Below are 15,559 nucleotides of genomic sequence, written 5' to 3'. Positions count from 1 at the left end.
AAGCAAACTGGCCCAGATTGGAAATGTGCAAGTCAAAGTTTCCATGTTGATTCACAGTGGAATTAGGTCTATGAGCGGCATTGACACTTCTAGTCTGGGCAAGATAGGAATAATCAATCTCAACAACAATAAATAAATAAATGAATCAAATTTAAAAATCAGTTACAGACTAGATAACTTAAGGACTGATAGTTCAGAGGACAAATAATAGGAACTATAGATTATTTCATTAAATATGATGATAATAATGGAACAGCATACCGAAATTTGAGGAATGCAGCTAAGGTAATTGTTAGAAGAAAATTTATATCTTTAAAATTTATATTTATAAAAAAGTGAATGAGCAGATCAACAAATTGAGCATGCAACTAAAAAAACTAGAATACCAAAAAATTTAAGACCCTTGATAGACTAAAACTACTAACCTAGAAATACTAAAAAAAAAAAATCAAAGATTAACAAAGTTGAAAACAAAAAAGGCCAAATAAATAAATAAAACTAGCAGTTTTTTGGGGGGAAACTAGTAAAATAGATAAATTATTAGCTAATTTGATTTAAAAGAAGAGAAAAACCAAATTATCAGTATCAAAAATGAAAAAATCATAACAAAGAAGAAATACAGGATATCAGAGTCTATTTTGCCCAATTATATGCCAATAAAACTGGTAACTTAAAAAATACTAATGCTTACAAAAATATGAACTACTTAAAGTAATAGAACAGGAAATAGGTGATTTAAACAACACTGTTTTGGAAAAAGAAATTCAATAAGTCATAAGTGAGTTTCGAAAGCAAGCATTTAAAAAATAATTAATTTAAATATTATCCAAGCTGTTTAGAAAAATAAGAAAAGAAAAGATCCTATCAAATTCCTTCTATAATGCAAATATTATCTTGACAACTAAACCAGGGAGAGCCAAAATGGAAAAAAAAATTATAAACTAATAATCCAAGTAAACACTGATGCAAAATTTTAAAATAAAATATTTGAAAAGTTGTTTAAAACACTGTTTCACAAAGATTATGCACTATGACCAGCTTGTATTCATATCAGGAATGCATTTGGTTTAATATTAGGAAAACTATAAACAAAGTTGACCATATTACTAACAAAAACAACAAAAATCAAATTATTTTATCGATAGATGCAGAAAAGGCTTTTGACAAGATACAACATCCATTTCTGTTAGAAGCATTAGAAAACATACAACTCAAAGGACTTTAACTTAGTATGGTAAATTGTTGTTGTTGTATAGTTATGTCCAAGTCTTTGTGACACCTTGTGGGGTTTTCTTGGCAGAAACATTGGAGTGATTTGCCATTTCCTCCTCCAGCTTCCAGTTTCTTTATTTTACAAACTGAGGAAAACAGGGTTAAGTGACTTGCCCAGGGTCACACAGCTAGTGTTGTGTGTCTGAGGGAGCATTTGAACTCAGGTCCTCCTGACTCCAAGGCCAGAGCTCTATCTACTGCTCCACCTAGCTGCCCCAGTTTTTTTGGTTGTTTTTGGTTTTGGTTTTGGTTTTGGGTTTTTTTGGCAAAGATAATGAAGTGGTTTGGCATCTCCTTCTCCAGCTCATTTTATGGATGAGGAAACTGAGGCAAACAGATTAAGTGACTTGCCCAGGGTCACATAGCTAGTAAGTGTCTGAAGCCCAATTTGAACTCGGGAAAATGAGACCCAGCCCTCTAGCCACTGTGCCACCTAGCTTCCCAATTAGTGCTGCTAAGAATATTACTTCTGGGAGTTGAGTCCTCATGTCAACCAATTAGTTTTACTCTCTTCACTGACTACACTATAGCTATGTGTCTTAAAAGTTTTTAGGTTTCCCCAAATCACAGCGTCTCAGAGTTGGAAAGAATCTAAGAGATCATCTGGTCTGATCAGTACCTGAATATGAATATCCCATTAGACATTTAAAACAAGTGAGCATCCGGCTTCTGCTAGAATACTCCTGGCATCAGGGAGCTCACTACCTCCTAAAGCAACCTATTGCACTGTCCAAAAGTGGAAAAGAGTCCAAATCTTATTGTCCACAGCTTCCACCTATTGCTCTGAGTTCTGCCCCCTGGGGACAAGTACAGCAAGTCTGATCCCTTTTCTTGATAACAGTCCATCACAGTGAACCAGCTAAGTGACATGACAGAGAGAGACCCAGGACTTTGGAGTCAAGCCACACTCGAGTTCAAATCCTGCCTCTGACACTTTTTAGCTCTGTGACCATGGAAAAGCAGCAACTTCTCTCAGCTTGTTTCCTCATCTGTAAAATGAAGGGGGGTGGTCCTTTCCAACTTTCAACCTAGAGCTAATTTAGGGGATATGTCTAGAAAGATTCAAAATTCCAGGTACCAAGATAATGTCATCTGAAAAGTGATTAGATTAATTCTAAGTTTCTTCTATATCTAAATTATATTATTTAGATAGATATAGAATATAGATATATGCATAGCTAGATAGATGATATTCTAGTGCTTAATGGATCTATGCCAACTTGAAGAATTTTTTAAATCAATGAGCCCCAGGGGTCTGTTGTTAGCCTTTGTATGCCCAACATTTTTAACAATGATTGAAATAAATGTATGGATGACACACCAAATTCATGGGCACAGGTGGGCATAGAGTATGGAAGAGACGAGATGAGCTGGCACACTAAGCCCAGGCTATTTGTATACCTACACTTGTGGGTGGAATGAAGTTGAAAGGGATAGAAACATTGGAATATAGAATCAGGACACAACATGGTGTTGATGAACTAGAATAATGGAACAAATTTAATTGTAATAACATACTTAAGAGTCCAAAAATCAGCTAATCAAAAAATCAGCTGGTCAAATAGCTAATCAAAAGTCAATGTGACTAGACAACATAGTAACTAGACAAGCATAGTGACTAGAGAAGCATGGGTAAAGTGTGACTAGACAACAGTTCTCATGAGAAAAATCTGAGGGTTTTAGTGGACTACAAGCTCAATGCCAATAATGTCATAAAAGTTTCAATATGTAGGTGGTCCATCAATGAATTCATAGATCCATCTGACTATTGAAGTAACCAGAACAAGTGAGGTGATCAGTGTACAGCTACCCCCATACCTGGAAATGGAATCTAAGTACCTTAATTGTGGTGTGTCAACAGGAGTATGCTGATGTCCAATGACAAGCAATGGGGAAGGAGGGAGAGAAATGTATGCCCAGTACCTTTTAAAGTTTAATCATCACTATTCACATTTTCTCCATCACTTTCTGAAGTCTAAACAATCAACAGAATAAGTTAAGCGCTGACTTGTAGTATTTGCCATGTCTGAGGTATAAAGGTACATGCAGAAGAGTTAACAACGAGCTCTTATGAGCCAGTTTCAAGTTGGCTTCAGCATATCTGTGTGTATTAGAAGCATCATCTTTGTGTGCTAGTAGCATCATCATCATACATGAAGAATAGCACATTATCTTACCCAGGAAGGTGATATTCCATAGAATCTATCCTCTGAGTATGTGTAGTGAGGTTGGGGAGGACAGAATCCATGAAATATCACCTTGGAGGGGCAGCTAGGTGGTACAGCAGATAGAACATCAGCCCTGGAGTCAGGAACACCTGAGTTTAAATTGAGCCTTCAGCACTTAGCAGCTGTGTGACCCTGGATAAGTCACTTAATCCTGAATGCTTCAGAAAAAAGGAAATATTACTGTAGAGCAGGGAAATAATCTCCCTTGTGAGGACTGAGTAACTAACATTACCAGATGACTCCTAAGTGTTTCCAGTTCCTTCTCTACTTTATGTTCTATTCATAGAAAACTTTGGCTGATTTCCACAGGCATGTCACATTGTTTATGTGGAAGGAGGATATGCTCTGCTTTTGCAGAAAAACAAACAGGTTTCTAATTCATAAAAATAAACTCCCACAGCATAACAAGCATATCCAAACTTATCAAGTATCAGGTGTTTAATTCTAAAAGGAAGACATAAATGAACACCCCAAAAGCATATACGAAAAAGCAAATATCCCACCAGTGAATCAATATTCAATCCATTTTCACTAACTTTCATTAAGTTCCTACTATGTGTCAGACACTGTGCTGAATGCTGGAGATATAAAGATGAAGGCTGAGTCCTCCCTCGTATTATTAATATCCTACTTTAGCTGCAGTGACTCAATCTCAAAATATAAGAATTAACATTTATATTTCATTTTAAGGGCAGCTAGGTGGCACAGTGGATAGAGCTCCAAGCCTGGAGTCAGGAAGACTCATTTTCCTGAATTCAAATCTGGCCTCAGACACTTACTAGCTGTGTGACCCTGGCCAAGTGACCTAACCCTATTTGCCTCAGTTTCCTCATCTGTAGAATGAGCTGAAGAAGGAAATGGCGAACCACTCCAGTAGCTTAGCCAAGAAAACCCCAAACAGGGTCATGAAGAGTCAGATATGACCAAACGGGGTCATGAAGAGTCAGATATGACCGGAAACAACTCAACAATGATATGTCAGACAGTGCTAAGTACAAAAGATAGGAAGACAAAAATAAAACAATCCCTGCCCTCAGGGAGTTTTCATTCTACTGGGAGATACACCCCGGACATAGATTTCATTTTAATTAAGTTCCTAGCTCAGTCTGTTAGAATACATGTTTATTACCAACTGCGAAGCAGTGTGGCATAGAGACTGTGTAGCCAGAAAGACCTGAGTTCAAACCCATTTCTAACATATACTGGCTGTGTGACCCTGGGCAAGTCACAATGTCTTGGTGCTCTAGGCAATTCTCTCTGTCTCTCTGTCTCTCTCTCTGTCTCTCTCTCTCTCTCTCTCTCTCTCTCTCTCTCTCTCTCTCTCTCTCTGTGTCTGTCTGTCTCTCTCTCTTTGGCTTAGGCAGTTAGAGTTAAGTGACTTGCCCAGGGTCACACAGCTTGTAAGTGTCAAGTGTTTGGTCTGAGACCACATTTGAACTCAGGGCCTGTGCTCTATCCACTGAGCCACCTAGCTGCCCCTCTAGGCAATTCTCTAAGACTATATGTTGCAAAATCAGTAGTCATTTATTGCCCATTATGTGTCAGGCACTGCCTTATGTGCTGCTGTTGTTGTTTGTTCAGAGATAAAAGGCAAAAGACAGCCTCTGCTCTCAAGGAGCTCACAGTCCAAAAAGAGGGACAACATGCAAACAAGTATGTACAAGCAAGCTTGCACATACACACACACACACACACACACACACACACACACACACACACACACACACGATAAATTGGAGATGATCAACAAAGAGCATGCACCAGCACATTGCTAGAGGGAATTTGCTCACCAGGACCTCTTTTGGTCAGTTCAGGCCTTATTCCTGTACTACTAACCGAATACCAGAAGAGCCAGGGAAGCTGTCTAAACACTAAAGGTCAGTGGTTCCTATGAAATTTGTCCTCATTTCCAAAACCACATTCGCTGATGAGGATTCTTTCCTTTGTGAATTCTTTAAAATAATTCCATGCTAGGGATCTACTACTTAGAACAATGGTTCTCAAATATTTTAGTCACAGGACCCCTTTAAACTTTTAAAAACTATTGAAGGACACAAAAAGCTTTAATTTTGTGGATTATAAAGATTAGAAATTTTAAATAACCTTTTAAAATATGTATTTATTGACTCAGTTTAAAATAACATTAATAAGTCTATAACATGTTAACGCAAGTAACTTTTTTAAAATAAGAAAATAACTTTTCCAAAGAAAAAATCGGTGAGGAGTGGCATGATTTTACATATTTTTGTAAATCTCTTCAATATCTGGCTTAACAGAAGGCAGCTGGTTCTCATACCTGCTTCTGCATTCAATCTGTTGTGATATGTTATTTTAGTTGACATATATAAAGGAAATCCAGCCTCACACAGATATATAGTTAGAAAAGGGAGGAGTATCTTAATAGGCAAATAATGTCTTAGTATTATTATGAAAATTGTTTTGACCTCATGTACCCCCTGAAAGAGTCTCAGCAACTACCAGGGGTCTACAAGAAGGAAAGGAAAAAAGAAGGAAGGAGGGAGGGAGGAGGGTGGAAGGATGAAGGCAGGAAAGAAGGAAGAAGAGAGGGAGTGAGGAAGGAAGGAAGGAAAGAAAGAAGGAAGGCACACAGGGAGGGAAGGAAAGAGGGAGGGACAAAAGAAGCAATTTAAAGCAAGATCACCTCTGGAGATCCCTGGCTCCATTTAAGGCTCAACTCAAGTGCTACATTTATACAAGGTCTTCCCTGATCCCCCCTGTTTATCACCTTCCCTCCAATTACTTTGTATGTGTTCTATGTTTACTTATTTCTGTACATACACTTCCCCCTTATAGTGAAATATAAGATCCTTGGGGACAAGACACTTGGTGATCTCATTAGCTCTCTTAGATTCACTTACAGTCTTTATTTTCATGATTTGCAGCTCTGTTTATCCATCCATAACCTTCCTCTTTACCCTCAGTCTTTTATTTCCAGTTGCCTATTGATATCTCAAACTGGATGTCCTATAGACGTCTTAAACTCACCATCTTCAAAACTGAATTCATTGTCTTTTCTCCCTAACTCTCCCTTCTTCCTAACTCCCTTATTACTATGGACAGCACCCTGTTAGTCACCCAGGCTTGCAACCTAGATGAGATACTCTAATATTCCCTCTTTCTCGACTCCCCTATCCAATCCGTTACTGTTGTTTGTAGCATCTCTTGATCATGCCCTGTTCTCTCCTCTGATGCTGCCACCGCCCTAGTGCAGGCCCTCATCACCTTATATCTGCACTATTACAATAGGCTGCTGGTTGGTCTCCCTGCCTCCAGTCTCTCACCACTCCAGTATACCTTCTACTTAGCTATCAAAGTGATTTTCCCGAAGTACAAGTCTGAATACGTCACTTTTCTAGTCAATACACTCTATTGTCTCCCTTTCACCTCCGAGGCCAAATATAAAATCTCTTTGGCTTTCAAATCCATACATAACTTGGATCCTTCCTACCTTTCCAGTCTTCTTATACTCTATTCCCCTCCAAATACTCTATGAGCCAGTGACACTTAATTCCTTGCTGTCTCTCACACCACACACTCCATCTCTTAACTCCACATGTTTTCTGGCTGGAATGCTCTCCTTCCCCACCTTTTGCTACCTGGTTTTCTTGGCTTCTTTCAAGTCTCAGCAAAAATTTCACCTTCTGCAAGAAGTCTTTCCCCATCCCCCTTGATTCTAGTGCCTTCCTTCTGAGATTATCTCCTATTTATCCTGTATATATTTTGTTTGTACATAATTGTTTGCATGTTCTCTCTCCCATTAGATTGTAAACTTTTTGACAGCATAGACTATTTTTGCCTTTCTTTCTATCTCCAACACTTAGCACAATGCCTAGCACGTAGTTGGTATTTAATACATTTTTGTTCACTTGACTTCAAAGATATGCTAAATATCCAATGTGATTAAAGTGTGCTTTTATGATGAAGAGTGAAAGAATATGCTAAAATCTTGTTCACTTAATACCAAATAATATAAAACAAGTTATTGCAAAAGAAGACAGATGTGTCACATTTTTTAAAGATGCAATTGATTATAAGGTTTGTTGTATGTCAATTAGTTTAATTATTTTACTTTGTCCCAGTTTATTTTTACCTCATGGTAGAGTCAGTCTATGAGCTTCACAAGAAAGTCATGATCAACACTTTAGTAAGTTTCACATCAATGTTATTATAAAAACTTGATCACTCACCTTATTTATCAGGCTTGATTGATATCTGGCTATTATTGAAAACCAAAGTCACCCCTACTGAGGACTATGGTGACTGAGGAAGGTTTTATAAAGGAAGTGGCCCTGGGGGAAAAAAAAGGAGAAAGCTAAGACATTAAATAAGTAGAGAGGAGTTGGAGGGGTAGGGTGTAGTGGAGAGAAAGAAACTGCATTCTATGTAGAACAAATAGTATGAGTGAAGATACTAAGAGAGACAGACCATTCTGGATTTAGTGAATCCAAGCATCTGGCTGAAGGGGTAGGTTTGTTTTGGAGAACAAGATGGAGAAGAGCCAGATTATGCAAAATGTTAAATGTCAAGCTAAGGAATTTAAACTGTATGCTGTAGGCAATGGGGAGCCACTGAAGGTTTTTGGACAAGGGATAAAGACATTCAAAATGGCATTTGAAAGAGATTAATCCAGTTATATACAAATTTATGTTTTCATTATATTTCTTTTCATCTTATATCAACTTTGAGTATATTGACTTCTTTTTTTTGAGTTAAGCTTTTTATTTAATGTTACAAAAAATATTTAGTCAAATAGACCAAAGGCCATGTCATCACTGGACTCCTTGGATTCTTTTTTTTTTTTTTTTGCTTCCTCTTTCTTCTTCTCCTCAGCTGGGGCAGCTGCATTAGCAGGAGCTGCCCCTCCAGCAGGGGCAGCACCAACAGCTGCTGGGGCAGGTCCACTGACTCCTCCATTGCAGACAAGACTTGCAATGTTGACATTAGACAGAGCCTTTGCAAATAATCCAGGCCAGAATGGTTCAACATTTACACCTGCTGCTTTAATGAGGGCGTTGATTTTATCTTCTGTGACTGTAACCTCATCATCATGAAGGATGAGGGCAGAGTAGATGCAAACAAGTTTGGAGATGGCCATTTCAATGGAAGGATGAGGAGAGACTTGTTTGTAATGGTGCTAGTAGCCGGATGAAATGAGGGTTCACCACAACGTGGCCTTACCTTCCAAAGAAGAACCAAGCACCTTACAGACAAGTGAAAAGAAAGGAATACACAGACTTCTTAAAGGCATGGTCTATTACTCATGATGCCTCCTACCATATTCTGTACACAGTGAATTTTCAATAAATGTTACAAAATTCTGCCTGTAGAATATAGTCTACAGATGTTGGAACTGGACTACACTTTCATATTGGTTTTTTGTTTATTTATTTGTATTTACTGACATCAGCTTTTATGGAATTTTCTAAAGTTAGCTATTTTACAAACAAATAATTCACTCTCCATATTTTCATTTCTGTTAGTCTTAGGTTGGGGAATATGGAGGGAAACATCCCTTCACAAGCTAAATTTCAAACCTGTATTGTTGCTATGTTCAGTTCCTTTTTGTAGCCTTTCGGAGTTAAAAAGCTAGAAAGTTAACCATGACTGTTGATTTCCTAAGCTATTATCAAACCAAGAACTCCTCTGATGCCCAGGCAAGCCTGAGTTCCTGAAACTTGCCAACATTCCTTGAATTTCCTTTGAGGAGGGAAAAGCCTTTAACACATTATATAAGAAAGGTATGAGGGGAAGCTCCCAAGGAAGCCAGCCAAAGCCCAAAATAAAAAGCAGGAATAGAAAACTAAAAATAGCAGACAGGGAAGTGTGACTGACCCATCTGGAGGGCTCACTTGCATTCCCTTCTAGCATTGTATCCTTTTTTTTTTCCAGGAGCACACAAATATTGTTTGGGGATTTAAATAGAACTCCATTATTTCTTCTTTTAAAATAGGTGGTTCTCCTGCAGAATTATGGGGTTTTTCAAGTGATGTTCATTGGATGGAGTTAAAGAATTCAGTTTGTGTTTTATAGAAATCCTTGTTTTGCAGGGGGAAATAAGTGAGTCCATTTTCATTTGTCTAATTACCCATTCTTTCTTTCTTTATTTTTTTTGCTTTTAGGCAATTGGGGTTAAGTGACTTGCCCACGGTCACACAGCCAGTAAGTGTCAAATGTTTGGTCTGAGGCCTGATTTGAACTCAGGTCCTCCTGACTTCAGGGCCGGTGCTCTATCCACTGTGCCACCTAGCTGCCCCTTACCCATTCATTTTTAAAACAATAAGTAAAATATTTAAAATATATCAGAACCTGCCAGGCGTATGGTGAATACCTGAAATCTCTGTGACTGGGGAGGCTGAGGCTGATGGCTTGGGCTCAGAAATTCTTAGCTGCAGTAGGGCTAAAGTCAATTGGGTGCCTTCACTAAGTTCATCACCATTATAGTAAGCACTTGGGATAGGGTGGCAGGGTACACCAGATAGCCTAAGGAGGAACAAAATGGCCCAGGTCATAAACAGAGCATCTGTACTGATCGGTGGTGAAGTGGAAAGCCATGAGCAACCATTGCCTTTTCAATCTGAGTGAGATTGTAAGATTCAATCAAAAGAAAGGAGAAGAGAGGGAGGGAGGAAGGGAGAGAAAAAAAATGGAGAGAGGGAGGGAAGGAGGAAGGAAGGGGAGGGGAGGGAAGGGAAGGGATGTAGAAAGAAAAAGAAAAAAAGAAAGAAAAGATATATCAGTACTTTTTCAAGTCATGGACTGATGTAAACAATTCTTCTGAAATATAATAAATAGTATTGCCTTTTATTTGCTTGAAAGATGATCAGAAACATAGCCTTAGAAACTTGCAAACTGACACCTGTGTGTATAGTGGTTTCTATACTATGATGTACTTTATTTTGTCCTTCTGAATGGTTTTGTTTTGCCGCTGAAGATTTAAAGTTGGATATAAGCAGAGATTTTTTAAGATATGTATGGTATATTTGGTGCCTTGTGTCCTAACTGTGTTTTAATTGAGAATCCAGTTTCCTTTTTCTGCATCTTAATCATCTGTCAGCTTAAGAAAGCAGAATCCTTTGACCTTAAGATATAAAAGAAAGTTTGACAGATATTAGGAAACTAGGAATCTTATGCCAGGAACTAAGGAGATGTCTATCAGTCCTGCAGTTGGTTAGATAATCACTTCCAACTGCTTAATTCCTGTTTTCTGCAGACACAACAAAAACAGGAAATATTTACCAACTTCACAGGTGTCAGGAAATGCTTTCATAACACTAGAGATCTAAACCATCCATTGAAACAGATAGTGAGTCTGAAAATGGATATTCAAAGTATATTTTGATGTAAGATGTGTACTTAAGCACATAAACCTTTATGGAGACTTTAAAAGGCCTCAAATAATCTGTATTTACACAGTAAGATAAGCCAGAGATTCATTCGGAAAACATGGTGTGGTTTGTTTTAATACCTTAACAGCTCTCCTGATGTTTCCTATAAAGTTAAAGGTCTTCATTTATTTCTAGAAATACAACTTGCATTTATATAGATTTAGAAAAAACTTAGAATTAGAAGGGACTTAGATGCAAGCTAGTTCCTTATGCCCTTTTGAACTAGACACACAGGCATGTAGTATATTATTTTTACAGAGAAAGGATCTTGAAACTACTGTAGTGAGGGAATCCCTCCCATCTGTATCATGAGATTATCATTATGTGACTCAAAGGGAGGAAGGATAGACAACTCTAACCTCTTCTCCTCCCACCCTTCTCCAAGGAAGACTTGAATTCCTGCCAGGAGGGGAAGCATGAGGTTGGGGCTGAAAGCTTGACCACTCTGCTCTCCTTGGAGAGAATGGGAATTGGGCTACAATTATATCTACCTGCTCTCTTAAATATTAGTAGTCTAGGGGGTGTGGTTTTCTATTTCAATTTCAATTTCCAACTGATCACTGCTCATTAATTGTAGGGAAGAAGGACCATAAGCTTTATATCCAAGGTTTGACTTCTTTCCCACCAAATATCAGTTCCACAATGAACACAAATAATAAGTAGAAAAGAAGCCCACTTATCCAAGTCGATAACAAAGCAGAAATCAGAGAAAGTATACATAGGAGAATATATACCAGACAATACAGAGTGAGGGAGCTCTCCCATTAGGAGAAAGATAAATTCAGTTCAACCATGAGACAGAGTCTTAGATCTCATGCAAGGAAAAATTCCCTGAAGTTGCTTGTGTAGCTAAAGATAGGGACATTATGGAGATTGCCAGTTCCTCTCAAGTTGGCCTCTTCCCAGAAGCTCATGCTCCCTTCAGCAACCTCAAGAGGACTTAGGTATCATGCACCTTGTTTCTTGAAGCTGGAAGCCAGACATTGAATAATTTATTTTTTTCCCCAATTACATGTGAAGACAATTTTTAGAATTCATTTTTTTTATTTTGAAAATCCAGATTTTCTCCCTCCCTAAGATGGTAAGCAATTTGATATAGGTTACATATGCTCAATTGTGTAAGACATATTTTTAAAAATAATATTTTATTGGAAGCCAGAGATTAAAGACAATTAGAGACTCTTACTCTTGCCAGCTCTGTCCCAACCCTTATGCAGGTGCAGGGCATTGATTTCCACTAATGAGGAGAGAACCCCTATAGGTTTTGAGACTTGGGTTACACTATAGACATAAAAGTCTATGCTCTTAAGACATTTCCTAAATAAAGAAACCTTGGTTTTGATAGTTCCATCACCCATATTTAATGGAATAAATGAAAATGAATTTATTAAGCACTTCCTCTGTACCAAGCCCTGTGTTGATCACTGGGGATAAAAATAGGAAAAGAAGACAGCCCCTACTCTCAAAGAGCTCACACTTTAAGTTAGACAATACAAAGAAGAAAGTTCAGTTGCAGGGTAAATGACAAAGCCCAGATGTAACGAGGGTGTATCAGTAGAGCGGATGGTAAAGCAGGGTGTCTGCTATACAGGGCCAGAATCCTGGAGGGGAACAGCCCACCACAAATGTGAAGGAGGAATAGACCTAAGGATTAAAGTAGACTGGAGGTTCTAGATGGAGATGGGGTTGTGTTTGGGCAATAACTGGCAAAGAAGGGAATGGGGGAAGGGAGTATTAGGAAAAAAAAAAACATTGAGGTAGGCCCTGTGATTGCCTGAGACAAGGAAAGGGGAAGGTGGTCCCGTGTAATGCCAGCTCTGGCTGGGGTCTTCCAGGTACCCCTATGGAATCTAGAGAAGGAAGCAATTGAAGATCCCCAGTATTTGACTTCAAGTGCAAAAGGATCTGATTAACCTCATGCCCTCAAGCATACATTCTCTGTTGGACAATATACAAAAGCAAGCAAAATAGCCTTGGTCCAGATGTCAATATTCTTTTTAAAAAATGATAGAATGTGGCTCCCTCAACACTTAAAAATCTAAGTAATTCATAGGACTTCTATTTATACTGTTTAAAATTAGTCAAGTGAGTTCCATTCATAGTTATTCAAAGAAGCCATGAAAGTTCCTAACTGTACTATCTTCTAGCCTCCATCTCTCCATCTTGTCCATAAGGATGGGAAAAATTTTCCAATGCTTTGTGAAAATCCAGCTCTATTGTGTCGATAGCATTCCCCTGTAGAGTTACCCGTTCGAAAAGGAAATGGTATTCATCTGGCATGACAAGTGACCTGTTCTCAGACTTGCATTCATATCCACAGCCTTGGTGACCAATTTTTTTTAATAGTCCTGATTGAGACTATTTGTTTCTTACTGTGTCAATAAAATCACCTGCAATCCTTACATACTTGACAGTAACTTTGTTAGCAAATGACATTGTGCTCATTTAACTATTTGAATGGGGAAAAAAGCAGATAAAGAATAGTCATGTTTTTAGACCATGATATATAGTTTGGTACACAATCTATAGAATTTATGCATCAGTATACATATATGTACATATACACACACAACATGTATATGTATATAGAGATAAACATATATACATATGTGGATAATAAGTAATAAATACATACATAGTATATGAATGCACATCTGAAAATAGGTCATGTGTTATACCAGATTAATATATATTTATATACACTATATGTATAATAGGTATACATATGTAAAAAGTATTTGTAACAATGAGGTAAAAAGAACCTCTCCTCTCTGCCCTGCCCCACCCTTCCATCATATCACATCACAGCCAGAATAATCTTTCTGACCCACAGGCCTGGTCATCTCAGTGCTGAAAATCTTCAGTCCCAGCCTTGAAGGGCTTCAAGGCAGAATTATTCAGGACCATGGTAGAGAGGACCTTAGGCTTAGATGTTAGTTAGACCAAAAAAATGAAGAAGTAGAGGTTCATGTCAAAAGACACCCAACCTTGACTATTAGATAGCTAATAATAAAATAGTTACCATTTATATTTTCCTTAAGATCCAAAGATCTGACCATGTCATTCCCCTATTGAATAAATCCTATTGGCTTCCAATCGCCTCTAGAATATAATATAAACTCATCTGTTTATCTTTTAAAGCCTTTTCTCTTTCTAGCCTCTCTAGACTTTACTCCTTCTGTGATTCAGCCAAAATGGTGTTCTCTCTGATCCTCACACAGAATACCCCTTCTCCTTCATCCATGCCTTTATGTTGACTGTCCTCCATGTCCAGAATGCCTCTTCCACCTCAAAGAATCTCTCTTCCTGCGAAGTGCCATTCAAGCTCTACTTTCTGACTGAAACCTTTCCAGAACTGCCCACCTCCTAGTGTTGTCTGTCTCTAATTTAAAAAAAAAAATTTTTTTTAGGCAATTGTGGTTCAGTGACTTGCCCAGGGTCACACAAATAGTAAGTGTCAAGTGTTTGGTCTGAGGCCAGATTTGAATTCAGGTCCTCCTGACTTCAGGGCCGGTGCTCTATCCACTGTGCCACCTAGCTGCCCCCAGTTCTTTCTCTCTAACTACTATGGTGTAGAATCTACTAAATTACCAAATGCTCTGTATTACTATATATGTATTACTATATATTCTACTAGATTAACTACTGTGTTTATGCTGCTATATTAAAGTATGGTCTATGTGTATATAGTATAACTGCATACATTGGTACATCTTAAACTATATTAACTACTATGTGTCTTTTCTCCTTAGGTTTACTCTGTATATACTTATACCATAATGTGTCCTTGTTGTCTTCCCCATTTAAAGGTAAGCTCTTTGCAAGTAGGGATTTGTATCCCTGTATCATCTGTATCATTGTATTTGTATCCCCAGCACCTAGGACAGTGCCTTGCACATGGTGGTTGGTTAATAAACAGATCCAATCATTTGGATTCAACAGGCCCAACCTTGTCATAACCAAAGTGGCATGAGCTTGTCCTGGTTTATTGCTGGGCATGTATGAAGCAGATGGTAGGTGATGCAAGAGCCGAAATGTACCTTAGTGATAACTGTTAAAAGTAAGGGTGTAAACCTCTTGACACTTTGTTCCACTGACTATGTATCCTACTAACAAAGCCTCACCTGTCTAATCCATTGTTTTTTTTAAGGCTTTCTCTTTCCTGCTCCCACCCACCTTTTTTTTTTATAACAAGAATTCGTATTTGGTGTGGCTTAACTATTTCAGAAGATCATCTGTTTAACTGTTACACCGTTTTCACAAAACATTTTTGTGTATTTTTTTAATAATAATTTTTTTCAAGTCAAGTGAACATCCATTTATGTTTAACATTTTATTCTCCCCAATTTCATGTTAAAAATTTTTTTAACATTTGTTGTTTTTTCAAGTTTTGAGTTCCAAATTCTATCCCTCCCTCCTCTGACTCCTCCCTGAGATGGGAAGCAATCTGTTAATAGGTTAAAAATGTGCAATCATGTAAAACATTAAATAATATTTTTTAAAACTATGGGTGTTAATAAAAATGTCAATTTGGAAAAAAACAACTTGTTAAAATATTTATTACTTATATGTTAAAGTATTTGTTATTTAACAAAAAGTATTTATTATAAAATATTTTGCATATTTTATTTTATTTTCACAAGAAACCTGTTA

General features: G+C 37.7%; 1 pseudogene; it reads right to left on the bottom strand.

Annotated features, from left to right (window-relative positions):
* Positions 1–8,223: 8,223 nt before the first annotated feature.
* LOC110213570 (large ribosomal subunit protein P1 pseudogene) lies at positions 8,224–8,616 on the bottom strand (annotated as a pseudogene).
* Between the last annotated feature and the right edge of the window lie 6,943 nt (positions 8,617–15,559).

Source organism: Phascolarctos cinereus, unplaced genomic scaffold, assembly GCF_003287225.1.
Source record: "Phascolarctos cinereus isolate Bilbo 61053 unplaced genomic scaffold, phaCin_HiC Scaffold_4;HRSCAF=312, whole genome shotgun sequence".
NCBI lineage: Eukaryota > Metazoa > Chordata > Mammalia > Diprotodontia > Phascolarctidae > Phascolarctos > Phascolarctos cinereus.
The sequence above is the reverse complement of the archived record's forward strand: the minus strand, read 5'-3'. Positions and strand labels throughout refer to the sequence as shown.